Source organism: Alligator mississippiensis, chromosome 1 (genome assembly GCF_030867095.1).
Source record: "Alligator mississippiensis isolate rAllMis1 chromosome 1, rAllMis1, whole genome shotgun sequence".
Taxonomy (NCBI): Eukaryota; Metazoa; Chordata; order Crocodylia; family Alligatoridae; genus Alligator; species Alligator mississippiensis.
Window position 1 is genome coordinate 242,158,165 of NC_081824.1, and position 16,862 is coordinate 242,175,026.

Below are 16,862 nucleotides of genomic sequence, written 5' to 3' on the forward strand. Positions count from 1 at the left end.
GTGTGTGTGGGGGGGGGGTTTCCCATACCCCTCCCCCCTCACACCCACACCCTACCCACCCAATTTGGTGAGGGGTGCCATGAGCTGGATGAAAGTGCCTGGCAGTCTGGATCCGGCCCATGGGCCGTATTTTCTCCACCCCTGATCTAGCCCAGTATCTTGTCTCCAACAGTGGCAGTGTGGATGCTTTAGAATAGTGAGGACCATTCTTTTTGGCAGGCATGCCCAAATAAGCCCTGCACCCTCCCAAGTGTCACCCCAATCCTCTTCCCCGGCCCAAATGGCTGCTCTGTTTTCTACTCCCAGCCCTATATGCCACTTGTCCCCTTCCTGGTCTTTAACATTCCATGCACACAGGCTGCCAATGCCACTTGTGGCACAGGTACTATAGGCTGGCCACCCTGCTTTAGAGGGAGAGCATATATGAACACAGTGTATCTAGAGTGGCTCTCAACTTTTTTAGACTGAAGGTACTCCTCCAAAACTTTTCAAAATTTAGCAGCACCCTACTTAAACTAATAAAAATACATTATAAATATTAAAGCATTATAAGATCTAATTAATAATATTATAGTCACTCTACTGCCACTGCCACAGCATTCAGGTGGAACTGTGATGTCCACCTCCTGCAAAGCCAGATTGGGAAGCAGCTGTAGCAGGAGCATATGCTATCGCCATGGTCCTTCCTGATCTGCCTCTGCAGTGTCTCCTAAAACAGAAGCACTCAGGCTAGGTGAAACTGTCTCAGGCACTTCTTTTCAGGAGGCATGTTGGAGCTGAACTGAAAATTGGCTGCAGCAGAAAGGTGTATGTGCATCCATTGCATTACTGAAGCAGAATGTTGGTCTGGTGGGCTGTGTGCATCTTGGGCCCATGCTCTGAGCAGCAGTTAGAGTGCTGCTGAGTAATTGCTGGGTGACTGCTGCCTGCCAAAGCCCTGAGGGAGCAGAGCCAATCCAGGCCTAGCCAGTATAAAAGAAGACTCCACCAGTGGCCAGGGAGCAAATGAACAGGGGCAGGAAACCAGGCAAGCAATTTGCAAACAGTTCATGGGTCAGTTTGCTGCCCCACTCTTTGAAGGGGTGCCTTTAAGCTTAGTGAGAAATTAAAGAGACTCAGAGAAATGGCCAGAGGACAGCAATGCCAGAGCCACTGCTTGAACCTGTGAGGTATCTGTCCAGGCAGGACTGCTCACTGTTAAGACGTCTACCCAGGTCCTGACTTGGCACTATGCAGACTGCAGCTTGTAGGTTCCTTCCAGTGACAGCCAAATGAGTGATTGCCTGTGATGTGAGTGGTGTCTCCTGGTGCTATCCCTCAGGGAGTAGGCAGGAGAGCTACAGGAGGAAGTGGCAAGGTTCAGAAGCATTCTCCACCATGAGCACTTCATTAATTCGTAGCTGAAGAAGACCTCTAGGACCATGGAGAAAGCACTGCCAAAGGAGGCACTAGAGAAGGGAGAGGACATGGATTCCCAGGAAGATGGAAGCTTGTGACCTCTGGCAGCAAGCAGAAATCTTCATCTCCACCTGCAGCAGTTTGCCTAGAGAAGAGATATGGAGCCCTAGCAACAGAGAAGGAGCACGGTCCTTTGAAGGAGAACAGGCCAAGCTTCTCCAAGGTTGGAAGGATCAAGACCACTGTGCCACCAAAAAGAAGTAGCAGGTGGTGGTGGCTGGAGACTCCCTTTTCAGGGGGACAGAAGCATCCATCTGCTAGCCCGACCTGTTGTCTCAGGAGGTCTGCTGCTTGCCTGGATCCAAGATGTCACAGAAGGATTACTGAGACACATCTGCCCTCTGACTACTGCCATATGCTGCTCATCCATGTGGGCACCAATGATACCGCCAGGGGAGACCCTGAGCAGATAAAAGTGACTACAGGGCTCTGGGTGCAAGGGTGAAGGGGACAGGTGCTCAGATGGTGTTCTCTTTGATTCTTCTGGTCCAGGGAAAGGGCCCAGGTAGGAGGCATTCTGCAGATCAATGCCTTGCTGCACAGGTGGTGTCATCAGCAGGGCTTTGGCTTCTTTGACCATGGAATAATGTTCCAAGAAGGCTTGCTCGGAAGAGACAGGATCCACCTGACAAAGAGAGGAACAGCATCTTCACAGACAGGTTTGCTAACCAGTAAGGAGGGGTTTAAACTAGGTTGCCAGGGGATGAAGACCAAAGCCCAGAGGTAAGTAGGGAGGTCAATAACTTGGAGCAAGAGCAAGCAGGAGGGGGTAACAAGGGAGGTGTTCTCACACTTCCTGAGAAAGCAGGACAATCAACTAGTTACCTCAGGTGCCTGTACACAAATGCGCAGAGCCTGGGAAACAAGCAGGAAGAACTGGAAAACCTCACAGAGTCACAGAACTATGACGTGATTGGAATAACAGAGACTTTGTGGGATAGCTCGCATGACTGGAGCACTGTCATAGATGGGTACAACAAACTGTTCATGAAGGACAGGCAGGGGAGAAGAGGAGGAGGAGTTGCTCTTCATGCAAGAGAGCCGTATGATTGCTCAGAACTCCAGTATGAAACTGGAGACAGGCCTGTTGAAAATCTATGGTTTAGGGTTAGAGGGGAGAGCAATAAAGGGGTGTTGTATTGGGGGTCTGCTATAGACCACCAGACCAGGAGGAAGTGGTGTATGAGGCTTTCTTCAAACAGCTAGCAGAAGTTTCACGATCACAGGCCCTGGTTCTCATGGGGGGGGAACTTCAATCACCCTGACATCTGGTGGGAGAGCAAGACAGCAGTGACCAGGCAATCCAGGAAGTTTTTAGAGAGTGTTGGGGACAACTTCCTTGTGCAAGGGCTGGAACACCCAACTAGGGGCAGTGCTCTTCTTGACCTGCTGCTCACAAACAGGGAAGAATTGGTGGGGAATGTAGCAGTGGCTGGCAACTTGAGCAACAGTGACCACTAAACGATTGAGTTCAGGATGCTAAGGAAAGGAAGGATGGAGAGCAGCAGAATACAGACCCTGGACTTCATATAAGCAGACATGGACTCGCTCAGGAAACTCATGGGCACGATCCACTGGGAGGCCAGTCTAAGGAAGAAAGGTGTCCAAAGTGGTTGGTTGTCTTTAAAGAAACCTTACTGAGGGCACAGGAACAAACCATGCTGCTGTGCATGAAGACTAGCAACTAGGGCAAAAACCAGCTTGGTTTAACAGGGAACACTTCAGTAAGCTAAAACATAAAAAAGAAGCATATAAAAAGTGGAAACTCAGACAAACAACTAGGGAGGAGTATAAGAGCATTGCTCAGGCATGCTGGAATGAAATCAGAAAGGCCAAAGTGCAATTGGAGTTGCAGCTAGCAAGGGATGTGAAAGTTAACAAGGGTTTCTACATGTATGTCAGCAACAAGAGGAGGTTCAGGCAAAGTGTGGGTCCTTTACTAAGTGGGGAAGGCAACCTGGAGACAAAGGATGCAGAAAAGGCTGAAGTACTCAATGCCTTTTTCACCTCAGTCTTCACAGGCAAGGTCAGCTCCCAAACTACTGTACCTGGCAGCAGTTTGGGGAGGAAGTGAGCAGCCAACAGTAGGGTTACCATATCTCCAGTACCAAAAAAGAGGATGAGTGGGCAGATGGGGGGGTATATGATGGGGAGGGGCAGTGATATGCCCGTACCCTGCTTCTGCCACTCACTCCCAGCACTGCCAGTGCCCCACACTCCAAACCCACAGCCCCCTGCCCTCCCCAGCCCTGCCCCTCACTCCTGGCCCACAGCCCCTGCCACCCCAGCCCGGCTGGTGACCCTCACTCCCAACCCTCAGCCCCTTCCCCCTGCCACTGGTGCCCCTCACACCTGACCCGCAGCCCTCTGCCCCCCCCCAGCGCCCCTTACTCCTGAGCCACAGACCCTGACCCACCCCCTCAGCCCTGCCAATGCTCCTCACTCTCAACCCACAGCTCCCTGCCCCTGCAGCACTGCCAGTGCCTCTCACTCCTGACCTGCAGCCCCTGCCCTGCCAGCCCTGCTGTCCATGCAGCAGATGCATACACACAAAATCTGTCTCTCTTACCTGGGAGATTGCCAGGGCCCAACCACATGAGCCCTGACAGCTAATCACCTTGCCCGCTGCTCCCAACCCCAAACAACCAGCCTGGGAAAGCAGAAGCAAAGCAAAAACCTGGACATTTACTTGCATTTCAAAAACCCACGCGGACACAAGGACAGGGGTCCTAAAAAGAGGACATGTTCAGGAAAACCCAGACTTATGGTAACCCTAAACAATGGCAAAAGGACAGGTTAGGGCAGGGGTGGGCAAAATGGTGGATCTGGCTGGAAGCCAGACTTTGTTTCCCAACAGCCTCTGCCCACTTCGGTGCAGCCAGTTTCAAGACCAGGAGCGAGGGAGCCATGACATTGCAGGGCCAGGGTTTCCATGGAGACTGGCATGGTCCAGAGCGGAAGCAGACCTGCAATCCACTGCCTGCCTCCACTCTTCCTCTATTTGAGGGGGTAGGTAGTCTCCCATGAGTTAATGTCAATTTATTGAATAAATTTACATTTATTCAACTTGGCCTTGAGGATGTCCTTGAAGCACTTTCTCTGCCTCTTGAGCATACGCCTTCACTGAGCTGGGAGAATAAAAAACTTTCTTCAGGAGTCTAGGATTAGACGTCCAGAGCCAGCCCAACACAAAGTTTATGTCAGATGATTACTGCCTCAATGCTTGCAGCGTTTGCTTGTGAGAGGACACTAATGTAATGTGTCTGTCTACCTACTGGATTTAAAGGATCTTCCACAGTGTTGATGGTACTTTGCCAGTGACTTGAGGCATTTCCTTTATGTTGTCCACATCTCAGCCACATATAGTAAGATAGGGATCATGACTGCTTGATCAACCATGAGCTCAGTTTCACATCTGATGTTGTGATATTCAAACACCTGTTTCACCAGGCATCCAAAGGCTTCACTTCCACATCTGTGGCAATGTTGGATTTCTTTGTTGATGTCAGCCTTCTGTAAGAGATGGCTTCCAACATTCTCCAGAGTCTCACTGTGTGTCTGAATTACCGGATCTAGAGACTGCTCACTAAAACCTTGCTGATGGAGTTCCTTAGTCTTCTGATAGTTAAGTGTCAGTCCCATTTTCTTGTATGCTTCAGTAAAGACGTCAATGATTGCCAGAAGGTCTGCTTCCAAGAGCACACACTGCACTATAGCATCATCAGTGTGCTGGAGCTCCATGACTGAGTTCAAGGTGATCTTGGTTTTGGCTTGGAGTTGGCTGATATTAAACAACCCACTATCCATTTAGTAGTGTAGCTCCACTCTGGCTGGAAGCTTGTTGATGATCAGATGTAGCATTGCAGTAAGGAATATTGAGAAGAGTGTTGGAGCAATGGATGTAGCCTTGCTTAACTCCTGCCTTGACCTTAAAGAGATCTGTGACATATCCATTACTGAGAACCACCACTCACATGCCATCATGAAGCAGGAAAAGAATGATGATGAATTTCAGTAGGCATCCATACTTCAGAAGGATCCTCCACAGCACTTCTCAGTTCACAGAGTTGAAGTCCTTCCTATGGTCAAAGAAGGCCACGTAGAAAGATTTAATTTTGTTCCTGAAATTTCTCCTGCAGCTTACAAGCTGTGAATATCATGTCAATTGTGCCTTTTGATGCCCTAAACCCACACTGAGATTCTGGGAGCAGCTCTTCAGCAAGTGGAAACAGAAGGTTCAGGAGGGTTCTCACAATGATCTTTCCTGTGGTGGACAGCAAGGTGATCCCTCTGTAATTTCCACAGTTGGACTTGTGTCTTCTTGAAGACCGGCACAATCATGGCATCCCTGAGGTCATCTGGGATTTCTTCCTCATTCCAGATCCTTAAGATGAGGGCATGGAGCTATGATGTGAGTACTTCTCCTCCCACTTGAAGATTTTGACAGAGATTTCCATCAGCTCCAGATGCCTTGTCGTTCTTCATCTGTTTGATGGCTTTCCTCACAACATCAAGGGTTGGAGAGGTTCCAAGATCATTTCTGACTAGGTGTTGTAGGATGGAGTTAAAAAACAATCTCATCAACAAAAGCCTTGACTGAAAAAGTCTTCAAAATGCTCTTTCCAATGGGCATTGATGGTTCATCTTCCCTCGATCAGATACCCTCCATCCTTAGGTCTCAAGGGGGTTGGTTCCTGAGTGCTCAGACCATAGATGGCTTTGGTGGCATTGAGAAAAACATGTATATCATGGATGTCAGCAAGCTGTTGAATCTCCTTTGCCTCATCTTCCCACCATCTGTTCTTCATATCGTGGGTCTACCTCCAGACCTCTGCCTCGGCTTGTTGTTGATTCAGTTTCTTTTGCTTCGAGTTGATGTTGTGCTGTTAAGCAAAAAAAGGCCTTGTGCTTACAGTTGATCAACTCTTGGATCTCCCAGTCATTCTCATCAAACCAATCTTGATGTTTCCTGATAAAGAATCCAAGCGTCTCTTCACAGGCGCTGATGATGATGGACTTGAAGGCTTCCCAAGTGCTGCCAACATTCTCCTATTGTTGTTGATTGGAATTTACCAGTTTTTTGTTGGGGCATTGGTGGAAGAGGTCTCACTTGATTGGGTCCTTGAGCCCTTTGATATTGTTCTTCTGTTGGCATTGCTTCTGCTGCAGCCGTTGTTCAGGAGCCAGTTTAAATGACATAACCGAGTGGAAAAGTTGGTGATTGGTCCAGTAGCTGTCATCTCCTAACACAGCTTGGGTGACATAGACATCTTTGTGATCCTAGGCACGAACAATGATGTAATCAATAAAGTGCCAACTACTGAATCACGGGTGTTGTCATGATGTCTCATGATTATTTTTCTGGTGGAACAGTTTGTTGGTGATGGTGAGTCCATGTTCTGCACATTTGGTCAAAAGAAGGATGCCATTGGAGCTGACTTTTCCCACACCTTCCTTGCCGATGGTTCCATTCCAGATGTTGGAGTTCCTTCTGACACAAGCATTGAAATCACTAAGAATAAGTCTGTCTCCCTCCACAATGCCAGAAAGGACTTGGTCACAGTTTGCATTGAATTCCTCCTTGGTTTCATTGACGGTGTCACGAGTTGGGGCATATGCACTGATGACAGTGGCATACTGGCTCCCTGCCAGTTTAAGACGGTGAGTTACAAGGTGCTCATTCAGTCCAATGCAGAATTCATTGAGCTGAGTTTATTCTCGATGGCAAAACCAACTCCACAAAGCCAACACCAGCACTGATAGCTGTGTGGTAGTGTTTCTGCCTACCACGTGGAAGATTGAAGTTCAAGTCCCAGCTTTGGTGACTTGGGGTGAGTGAGCTAACAAGGAGAAATTCCTCTTTAGGATGAAGTGGGCACCCTAGTAGGAAGGGAAAGACTGCAGAAAGACCTGGATAGGTTGCAGGGGTGGGCTAACAAAAACAGGATGCGTTTCAATACTGACAAGTACAGGGTGCTGCACTTGGGCAGTAGTAACCAGCAGCAGACCCGTAAGATGGGAAACTCCCTTCTTGAGAGCATGGAGGCAGAAAGGGATCTTGGAGTCATTAATGACTCCAAGATGAACATGGGCTGACAATTTGAGGTCACAGTCAGCAGAGCTAACCAGACCCTATCGTGCATCTCAAGTAGGGCCAAGGAGGTGATCCTCCACCGCTACGTGACACTGGTCAGGCCGCAGCTGGAGTACTGTGTCCAATTCTGGGCACCCCACTTCAAGAGGGATGTGGACAACATTGAGAGGGTCCAGAGGAGGGCCACCCGCATGATCCGGGGACAGCAGGGCAGACCCTACAATGAGAGGCTATGGGACCTGAACCTGTTCAGCCTTCACAAGAGAAGGCTGAGGGGGGACCTGGTGACTGTCTATAAACTCACTAGGGGGGGGCCAGAAGGGTTTGGGGGAGACCTTGTTTCCCCTAGTGCCCCCTGGGATAACAAGGAATAACGGCCACAAGTTGTTGGAGAGTAGGTTTAGATTAGACATCCGTAAGAACTACTTCACAGTTAGGGCGGCTAGGATCTGGAACCAACTTCCAGGGGAAGTGGTGCTGGCTCCTACCCTGGGGGTCTTTAAGAAGAGGCTTGATGCCTACCTGGCTGGGGTCATTTGAGCCCAGTTTTCCTCCTGCCCAGGCAAGGGGTCGGGCTTGAAGCTCTACAAAGTCCCTTCCAACCCTACTTCTATGATTTTATGAACATTCCCCTTCCTGTTTACCCTTCTAGAATAAGGTATAATCACCTCTTTGTTCTTTGAGCTACCCATCTCCTACTCACCAAGTCTTGCTCAGAGCAGCAATGTCAATGTTGTGTCACCCAAGTTCTCAAGCCATGATTGCAGTGGGGCACTCTGGGCATTCTTCGGATTGTCCATGAGGGTCCTGATGTTCCAGGTCCCAAAACCAATTGTGCATTTTTGTTGATTTTGACTTAGCTATCCAGTCAGAAAGAAGGTAGTCAGACTATGGTTAGGGCACCCTTTCTAGCCCCTTCCCCATGTGTGGTGAGCAGAGCAGATCCTCAGAAGGGCTGCTCAGTCATAGTTACAGCTGCCAAAGCACACGCCTGGCTCCAAGTGCTAAACGACCTTCCTGTAACTGCTACCTTCATGAGAGTTCCTTAACTGTGAATCATTTCTTTGATTTAAATGCTCTTTCAGGAAGGAAACATTTAGCCAAACTAGTATAATCACTGCCTTCCAGAACCCGGTGCCTGAGTATTTTTCTAAAGTAAACATTTTAGGGTTTTACTCTCTTTACTTTTAAGTTTAGGACCTTTTAAACTCCCGCCCTCATTGTATTGAGCCCTTTCTTCTTCTAAAAGGTCAACAGAACACTGTCATTTTTAGATACCTCTCCCGCTCCCACTATCAGGTTCACTTAATTATTCTACGGTTACTATTAATTACCAAAGCCACTAGCCGAACTTCTTTTAAAAGAGCACTTTGGAGCTGAAATGGAAAATAGCCTGTGTTCAAATTCAGTAGAGTGAGCCACTCCAAAGAACAATCAACATTTCTCCAAGCTTGGTCCTACTGGTCCATCTGACCACACCAGCTTCTACATGTATAGTCCCCACAGCTACCACAATTAGAATTTCATGCCCCTTTGGCTTACCTTCAATTGCCTTTTCTCGTTTCAGAAAGCAGCAGCACAGCTTCTTGCAGTCCTCTCCTCCCAATTTTTATCTTGCTAGATTCTGTTGAGTCCTCTGGACACAAACACTACCTTCCTCAGTTCTTCAGCTTACTATACAACAGCCCAGGCAGTATCAAGAGGGTGAAAAGGAAAACCTGGCAGACAATTATCATGTAATTAACTTGTTAACCATGGAATATGTCATAACATGCCACATGTTCAACCAGTTTATGGAGTGATAAAATGTCAAACCAGTCAGACAGATACTGCAAAACACCTTTGTGGCTGGTCTGTATTGCGCTGTAATTTGAACATATGGCATGCAAACCAGCTTTGAGCTGCACAGTGAGGCTTTAAATGTCCCTCTGTGCAAGAAGGGGGGTGGGGGGGTCACCTGATCAGCTCACCTTGCTCCCGCCCCCCACCCCCACAGTAACATTTCAAGTCGTATGTGCAGCCCAATGCCAGATTTACCAGTCTGTGGAGCAGGCAGTTGACAATGGGGTCCATGCAGCTGCATGGAAGCTGGGGTTCAGGGAGTTCAACACCCACAGCTCTCAGTGCACATGCTGCCAGCTGCACACTGCAGCAGACACCTAATGCAATCCAAGGAATTTTATCCTAGATCCCAACAATCACACATCCTGCTGTGAAAGACTCTGAATGCCTGACATGGCAAGACACAACTATTGGGATCAGGGAAAAAAATCCTCATTTAAAACATGATTAAATTAAGTTTTGCAGGGGCTTAAGAACATTCCTGTTCTTTGACTGTTATGTAAAAAGATAGAAGCCCACTTGCCCAGAGATGACATCCCAATGCCTTTTCACCATTACTTATTCTTGGTGTGCTGTATGGGGACAAGATAAAAACATCTCTGCCTCCAAAACAGAGAAGGCCAACTGGCAGCACAGACACAGCTTGCAAAAACCTGGTCCTGGCACAGCTCCCCACAGGCTGGAAGGTGCATCCACACTGTAGCCAGGGAGTGGAGGACTAGAAGTGTCAGAAGCAGCATGGGCACACTTCCCAGTTGCCTGGTCCCCAATATGGGTGCAGGGAAAAATCCCTGTCACTGAGGCACTGCCAAAGCTACTCAGGTCACGCTGGACTGAAGACAGATTGGTTCAGCCTACTGCTTGTAAAAGGTTGCCAGCCCCTATTCTAAACCAGGAAACTTAAAGAAAATCTTTTGATATGTTGGAACTTCAGGCAATCCCAGAGACTGCACAGTTGTTATCCATCTCACTGAAACACCCAGAAATCTGACTTGCAGACCAAGATCCCACTGTGCTAGGTTCTCTAACAATCTCTGATCCCAAGGGTGATGTTTCCTTTATCTCTTGGAATGCTCCAAACATCCCACCACTAAGAGCATTCCTCCAAATACTGCTTCATCCCCATGCAAAGGCGAAAGTGACGAACTATGTCCTCCCTGAATTTCTAGAAACCTCATCGGTCCAATGGCTCAGCATCAAAACAAGAAAATAAAAAAAGCTTTTGGTATCTCCATCATCATGTCAGTGACTGGAACATATACTCATGGACTTCCCAGGCTTTGGTGCCAAAGAAAACCCCAGCACTTACATGGGAATGCTCAGAAGTCCCAACCTCTTCAGCCAGCAAACTTTGCCTGTTTGTCTTAAGCTGATGATCATCCTGAATCTTGGGTGGCTTTGGAAAACATTTCTTCATATTTAGTTGCTGACTTCTTTTTAAACCAATCAGCAGTTAAATAAGCATTTGAATGACCTGTGCTCTGTCGTGCTAACCCCATCCAGTTAACATGAATGTTTCATGAGTTCTGAACTCAAAGAACTTGGCAAGTCAATACTGATGCCGTCATTAGCCTCCCTCTTTATCACTCTAGGTAAATGTCTATAATTCACTAAAAAAGCAAACTTTAAACAAGACAGAAGTAATTTTTTTGTTTACTTTCATCAAGCATCACCCACCATACATACTCATGGTTCACAGTTAAGCAGTGTATGCTGCTAACTCCCAGAACCTAACACACAGCAGCACAAGGGCAACTCAGTGAGGTCTGCTTCACAGCTAGTTCAGGCACTCCTGGACCAAAATATTATCTGTATAGTGTTCCAGAGGGCAGCTCACAATTTTACTGGAATTTCAACTCGTTTTCACTAAAGAGGAAAAATGTCTATTTATAAAACCCTGTTAAGCTGAGACATAGTAACATAGTCACCAACATAAAGGTAGTTTGCAGTTCAAACCAACCTATTAACTCAGATAAGAACTGCAAACTGCCTTCAGGTCCCTGAGATTTCACCTCATGAAGTAGGTTGCCAAGAACACACCTCTTCTAGAGATTCATCCTAATAAGCAGGAAGTATATGGAAGGTACAACACAAAGTATGGAAAACAAAGACATGGACAAGTCAGATCATGTTTTGCCTCTAACTCTGACAATCACTCTGAAAGCAGCAGCTTGTTTTGAAATCAAGCATTTTGTGCATTAAGAGCCTGATTAACTATCCCTAACAAGAGGAATGTTTACAGATGGATCGCCAACAATTCTGCTTGTGGGTTTTGGATTAGCTTTACAATAACTGCATTCAACAGCACTGGCCAGCACTCAAGTGCAAATTACAGGTCAAATGATTTGGTACATAACTAACTGCCCTATGCTCACTTTAGCAGGAAAGGGTACTGTTTACCTGATAAATTAACTCTCACCTGGGCAAAACAAAAAGGATTGATTTCTCTTCAGTTCATCTAGATCAGAAGTGTCAAATTCACTTGGGGACCTGGGATGGGCTCCAGCCTGGAGCATGAGGGTAACTGCTGTGGCTAATGCAGTCAAAAAGCCTCAAATTCCACAGCAGGTTACACTACCCCGCCCCCAACACACACACACACACACACACACACACACACACACACACACACACACACACACACACACACACACACACACACACACACACACCTCCCAGTGTAATAGATAGAAAGGCTCCACAAGCCAGATCTAGCCTTTAGGCCATATGTTTGATAACCCTGATCTTAGAACAATGCCTTATTTTCCCCATCAGAGGCATTTTTTCCCCTTTCTGGCAAAAAAAAACAAAACAAAACAACCAACAGATCTGATTTATCAGTAATGTTATAGGAATGTGTACATTTACTTATTCTGAACTCTGAGCTCAAGAAGATTTGTACTATGGCCAATTTAGATCCATGCTTTCTCACTCAAAGAGCACAGATTGCTAAACTGTTAACTTCCTGATAGATAAAGAACCAGGGAAGCAGAAGTAATCCAACAGCTACAGAATTTAGTGTCTTTAAAGATCTGTTAAAGCTGCAATCCATAGGTTTTACATCAATGTCTGCAGACAGAAACGTTGGGGCATTCCTATTCCATAGATTCATCCTAGAATAAATGTAATTCAAGCTTTAAGCAGTCACTCACCTGGAATTCAAGTGAAGATAAAAACTCTCTCCACAATGAATGGTTTTGGAGGGTGTAAAACATCACACTGTGCATTAACAGACTCAATTTTATCCTTCATTTCTCCCTAGTCAATTATTCTCCCTAGTCAATCAGTCCCTGGGGCAATTATTTCGGGCAGAGGGCTGCTTACCAAGTTTAGGCAAACTGACAAGGGTCACATGGGTAGCTCTACCCCTTGATAGGTGCCCCACTCCCTGGTTGTCATCTTGTGATCAGAAGTCCTGCACCCTAACCCCTGACCTTTGCCACCAAAACGCCCTCCCCTTTACCCTGGAAATACTCCTTTCAGCAAGGAGTTTTGCTATCTCCGAACCAGAAAAATACCAAATTATATTCTAAGAATCAAACATCTACAACATTCATTAATTTGATTTCAAAAAATATTTTTGTCATGATTTACATGTGTTTGTGTAGTGTACACAGAAGTGACTGAACAATAGCTTAAAATGAAGTCTTACTCTTGTATACTGTGGGGGGTTGGTAGGGGGCATGGGGGGTGGGTATAGTTTAGTGCGGGGCTGTTAGTGTGTGGGGGCATGAGTGTGGGGTGAGGGAGCACATGGGGGTGTGTGTGGATATGTGGGGCAGGGGTGGGAGGGGGCTGGGGGTGGGTCTCCTGGGGTAAGGCAGCAGGGCACAGAGCCCCAGGCTGGAGCATGCTACCAAGCTCTGCCCCACGGCGGGCACATGTCCCCATGGCTCCCCCAAGGGCGTGCACTGCTGCTGGGGGCCATGCCACTCCCCCACACCTCTGGACAAACCGCCCTGGTCCCAGGACCCCATGCGCCCCTGCCCCTCTCCCTCTCCCACTGAGGGACCTTGATCTGCCTCACCCCTCTCCTTCCACTTACCAGCTGGGTGCTCTCAGTGTCTCTGTTTGCTCCTCACTCCCAAACCACAAAATGCCCAGCCCTGCTGCTGCTTCTCACTCCTGACCCACAGCACCCCACACGCTGCCAGGGTGTGCAGGGACCTCCTTTCCCTGGTTCCACCCCCCCACACACACACACTTCAAAAACAGCATCTCATAATTTACATGCCAATCTCTTGATTTTTTAAGAGTTCATCTCATGATTTTTGGCATGGTGGGGTTGGCAATACTGTAGCCCTCACTAGAAATTAAGGTTGGCACAGCCTGGGAGCAGCTCAGCTCCTCAAAAGCTGGGAGAAGCTTGCTGCCAACTGACTCTAATGGTGCTACAACCTCAACCAAGTGGCAGCCCACTTCATGGTAAAGTGTCTCAAAGCAGAGGAGAGAGCGCAGAGAACAGAAAAAAGGAGAGAAATCCCAGCCTGCAGCCTCCTTTCCGTTGCAACTTCTATGGATGCATCTGGGGCTCAAGGATTGGATTCTTAAGTCACTTTGAGACTTATCAATGAGCTGTGGTAGAAATCATCCTAGAATTGAGGGATTGCTGATAATTATAGAGAAGGCTTGTTACTCAAGTCCCATCCACGTTCATTTTTTACAAGAACAAAAACAGTTGTGCTCAAAGGGGCAACTGTGCACAAATGGAAGAAGGCCTTTTAAAGATAGCTGTTGAGACAATTCAAAAATTGAACAAACTTGTGACAATAGCAGCAACATTAATGAGCAGGAAGCATTATCAAGAATGATCCCTGAGAAATGTTGCAAAATCTACCTCTTCACCTCCAAAAATCAGTTAAAATAATTTTACCATTTTTTGTTTTTGTAAGAAAACAAGACACAAGCAGGCAAAGAGCAGGCTTTAATATCAATATACATAGATCACTCTTTTAGGTTTGCAGTTCTGAAGTCCCTTTTCTATTAATCAGACACAACATGCATCAGTTAATGCATTATAAAGAAGCATCAGTCTACCCTGCACATGAACATGGAAATGCCTTCCATGAAGGAAGCAAGGGTCTGTTTAAATGCTAAATGCAAAGGCTCTCATTTTCGTACTTTTCAACCATTCAAGCTTAAGAAAAATATTTTCATATTAGACTTAGAAAAAAGAAAGTTGGCACAGGGACTGGAAGTATAGAGCTGGAAGCACAAGCAGACTAAATGAAAAACACATGCTTTCAAAACTCAACTGCCAACCCAAATCAATGCTTTGTAACAAAGACCATTTGTGTTCAGCTTCAAGATCTTCCCAAACTTCATAGAGGAGGGCATGCAGGTTAAAGAGAGATAAGTAAATGCACAATATTTATCCCCTGCTGCAAAGTATTTTCTAACAAGAAACAAAAATAGCAGCCTGACACCATCAAAGAATCGTCACAGGTGGGTCAGTGTAAATCCCTGAATACCTGACTCTGGCCTCAAACTCGTATCACAGGCAAGAAAAGTCACAAGAAACAGACCCCTGAACCATGTTTTATTCAACCTGAATTCAAGCCACAAACATCACTAACTATGCAATGAATCCACAGATACCCAAGTCTGGTCTTTACACTACAATGTTTAGCTGACGTAATTGTGATGGCTAGTTGAATGAAAAGATCACATCTCGTACTGGTGAAGCTATGCTGGCAAAACCCCAGACCTAGACACAGCTGTCCAGACAAAAGAACGCTTTTCCTGGGTTAGTTCATGCTGTCCAGGGAGATGGGGTGGCTAAGCCAGCAGAAAATCCCTTCTGCAGGCATACACCACATTTCAACCAAGAAGCTCTCCCGGGACAACTCCAAAAGCAGCAGCAGCAGCTCTAGCTCTGTAATGTAAACAAGGCCTATAAAATCCAGGGAGTAAAAAAAGTATTTGTTTGTGAAGAATTTTGTTATGAAAACCGATGACTGTGCAATGTCCGACTTGCAGGACACTGCATAGCCACAGAACATTTTCACTGCAAATTGATTTGTGCCTCTCTCAGAGGCCAATGCTTGTTATATATTATGTGCAGTTAAAATCTGTGTTAATTGGCATTCTACTATCTGGAACACTATTAACTAGAATTTCCAGATGGCCAGCTGGCCGCTGCCACCACCCGCCACCCTGTGCTGCTGCTGCTCCACATGCAGCTGCCGCCACCCTGTTCCATGTGCAGCTGCCACCACTCTCCCCACCCCCAACTCCACAGGGGTTTTCAAAAAGGTTGAAAACCCCTGCCTCAGATAACCGGAATTGTTAGGTAACCAGCACCCCCCATTCCCCACTCATAACAGAGCTTTTACTGTACTAACACGTGACAAGCACACCTGTTTTAGCTGTGTTCATTAACAGCAGCTATAAGCTTATCATAAGAATATATTAAATCTGTACATCTTTAGCTTAATTATTCCAAACATTTTCTGTAGCTTGGAATTAACAGCCAATCGTGGTGTTTTCAACTTCTTTGGCTTTACAATTCAATAATCAAAATCCACAGATACAGGAATGGCATAAAAAATATGGAGTAGTACAGTAAAAGTACAGTGAAAGAACACCCTAAGCACTTGAGACTAGAAAAGTTTTTTAAAAATGTATAAAAATCCCAACTACGTAATCTGAAACATGAAGTGAAATATCACTTTGTGTACTGAAATGACTGCCAAAGACTTGCCTTCCCAGAAAGCCCTTCGCAATGTAGATGAATGGGTGCACAAACAAGTTAACATGATGTAAATTGCTAATAGTACACCGGCTATTTTATGGTAACTATCTATATTAACTGCCCTGAGCAAGCAAACAGGGGTAGCAAACAGGGGAAGCAATTTGCAAGCAGTTTGCTGGGAGCAAGAGAAGGAAGGGGAAGGGGAAGAGGAAGAGGAGCCAGGCACCAGATACTACCCTGAGAAGGTAGGCGAGTCAGAGCTGCCTGTGTGTTTGGCCTCCTGAGTGTTTATTTGGTGGGCTCGGTGTGTTTTGTACCTCTGTTCTGAGAAGCTGGAAGTGTTGTTAGCTGAGTGATTGCTGATTGTGCCTGACAAAAGCCATAACAACAGGGTGGAACCAGTCCAGGCACAACAGGGTACAAAAGGAGACTCCCTGAGCCACAGGCAACTGGTGTCTCCTGAGTTTGGGGCGGCACCCGCAGACACCGATGACAGCGTCAGCAGCAGGGGCAGAGCTAGCGAACACCCACAGGCACCACCAGCAGCATTGGTGGTGGGGGTAGAGCTGCTGAGCACCCACAGGTGCCAATGGCAGCAGCAACTCTGTCGGGGGGGGGTACTTGGGGCCCCCCCCATAGCCCCGCCTACATGTCACCTATGCCCTGAGCGACCAGGGAACAAGCCAACAGGGCAAGCAGTTTGCAAGCAGTTCACAGGTCTGCTTGCCATCCCCCTCTTTGAAGGGGAGCCTTTAAGCTTGGTGAGAGGCAGCA

The 16,862-nt window shown here is 46.9% G+C and overlaps 1 protein-coding gene across 3 annotated transcripts in view; it reads right to left on the minus strand.

Annotated features, from left to right (window-relative positions):
• The window catches only part of PTK7 (protein tyrosine kinase 7 (inactive)), a 188,245-nt gene that overhangs the window by 133,440 nt on the left and 37,943 nt on the right, over positions 1-16,862 (minus strand). The window contains exon 1 of one of the 3 annotated variants that reach the window (XM_059720360.1): positions 9,095-9,251. The exons of the other annotated variants lie outside the window; for them this stretch is intronic. The gene's annotated coding sequence lies outside the window, so the exon portion shown is untranslated. Of the gene's footprint in view, positions 1-9,094; positions 9,252-16,862 lie in introns of those variants that run through there. 3 annotated transcript variants of the gene reach the window in all.